A 2,302-nucleotide genomic window follows, 5' to 3' on the forward strand; every position below is an offset into this window, starting at 1 on the left:
TAATGCACTTTTACTTTACCATGTCTAGCTAAATTTATAAGGCTAGAATGTAAGGATCGTAATTAAACCAGTAATCCGTACAATTGTTCGTAGAAACGCTTAAAGGCTATTTTAACTTTCAACTTAAGTTTTCCCGCACTTCAACTCCGTTGGGTAAGATCGAAAGCCGTCCAACGTCTTTATAAACTTAATTGTTTTTAACTATTTCAAAAACAGCGAAAGCGCTTTGTTTAGTTCATTAGGAGATTTTAACAATAAGAAGAAAAGAGATTTTAAAACTATTTTCGGACGCGTTTATAAGTTTAGAGTCTGGTTCGTGAGAACCTCTTTTGGTTAAGAAATCCAGGTTATAATACTTTTCAACTTAGTCAAGATACTATATTTCTTAAAAATAGGTTTACTACTCTAACGCAATGTGCGCATTTTTATAAGTGACAATAAGAGGGTTTGATTAGGGAGTACAACTCGGTTCTGAATACGCGAAAGCGACAGTTCCTGTTAAATTAGTTCTTTTCAAAGTAGGAAACATTGCCCATAAGTAGCTCTACTAGCAAGTACTTGGATTATCAATTGATTACGTGAATTACATTCGACCCTGTCTTTATTAATTATATCCGAAACTTTACTTTTCATTGCACACTACAAAAACACCTATTTCGATTGCCTTTGATAAACACCATAATAATAGATAACGATAGATTGACACTTGGTCTCTGTGGATTCGACAATCTTTTATATTACTCTGACGCGTTCGTATACTTGCGAACACCGCATCAAGTTATTGACCGCATCAAGTTTTTGGCACCGTTGCCGGGGACCAATTTCGTCAAATTTCATTTTCCTGTTGTTATATCGTTTAGACTTAGGTTATTTCCCGCCGGTTGATGCGAAGAACTCGCAGCACCGGAAGTTTAAGCTTAGTATACCCTCTGGCGGAACCTGAACGTTACGCTCGCGCACGTTTATTCTTTCATAGAATTAAGAGAGCTATGGTCGAAGATCAAAACCAAAGACCTCTTAAAGATTTCGCTCAACCATCTAACGAAGAACCTAGTTCTAGTATAGTAAACCCAATCATCCCAGCCAATAATTTTGAACTTAAACCATCCCTGTTACAACTAGTGCAACAGAGACAATTCGCGGGTCTCGCTACTGAGAACCCTAACCAACATTTAAAAATATTTCTTCAATTAGCAGATACTTTTAAAACCAATGGAGCTTCTCCTGAGGCAATACATTTAAGATTATTTCCTTTTTCCCTCAGGGATAAAGCCCTATCATGGTTAGATTCCCTTCCACCCAATTCCATTACGACTTGGGATAACCTTAGAAGAGTTTTTCTTGCTAGATATTTTCCCCCGAGTAAGACCGCCGTTCTTCGAAACCATATAACTAGATTTACCCAAAACCAAGGAGAATCGTTGTTCGAATCTTGGGAGAGATATAAAGAGTTGTTACGAGCATGCCCAAATCATGGTTTAGAAAATTGGTTAATCATTCAAACCTTCTATAATGGACTTCATTACAACACAAAGATGACCATCGACGCTGCCGCAGGCGGTGCTCTGATGAACAAACCTTATCCTGAAGCTAGTGCCCTCATCGAAGATATGGCTCAAAACCATCAATCATGGGGAGTCGAACGAGCGACAGTTGAGAAGAAGGAAGCCCAAGGAGGAGTGCATGAACTAAGCTCTATAGACATGATGCAAGCTAAAATGGATGCATTAGCCCTTAAAGTCGAGCATATGTACACGAACCCGAATACTGTAGCCGCAGTTTTGTCGGATTGTGAGATATGTGGAACCCAAGGACACCAATCCGCAGAATGCAGTCTATTGAACGAAACCCACTCCGAGCAAGTGAACTACACCCAAGGGAACCCATACTCGAATACCTATAACCCTGGATGGAGGAATCACACGAACTTCTCCTATAAAAACAATAACCCTATTCAAAATAATGCACCTCCGAGGAATCACCTGTGCCACCAAAGCCGAGCCTTGAGAAAATTATGGAAAATTTTATCACCGCTCAAACCCAACAAAACAAGGAGTTCATGAATCAAAACATTCATGTTAACAAATTGATTACTCAGTTAGGAACCAAGGTTGACCAAATAGTTACTCATACCAAGATGCTTGAAACCCAAATCTCTCAGGTAGCTTTAAACCAAGCCCCTCAGACTACACCTGAAGGACAATTCCCTGGACAACCTCAACAAAATCCGAGAGGACAAGCCAATGCCATTACCCTACGAAGTGGGAACACTTATGATGAGCCACCAAACCCAAGATTGAGT

General features: G+C 39.6%; 1 non-coding gene across 1 annotated transcript; it reads right to left on the reverse strand.

Moving 5' to 3' along the window:
* Positions 1-1,373: 1,373 nt before the first annotated feature.
* On the reverse strand, positions 1,374-1,480 carry LOC127124632 (small nucleolar RNA R71). The gene has a single exon (XR_007804102.1). It is a non-coding gene; the product is annotated as a small nucleolar RNA R71 (small nucleolar RNA).
* Positions 1,481-2,302: the final 822 nt, after the last annotated feature.

Source organism: Lathyrus oleraceus, chromosome 2 (genome assembly GCF_024323335.1).
Source record: "Lathyrus oleraceus cultivar Zhongwan6 chromosome 2, CAAS_Psat_ZW6_1.0, whole genome shotgun sequence".
Classification (NCBI taxonomy): domain Eukaryota; kingdom Viridiplantae; phylum Streptophyta; class Magnoliopsida; order Fabales; family Fabaceae; genus Lathyrus; species Lathyrus oleraceus.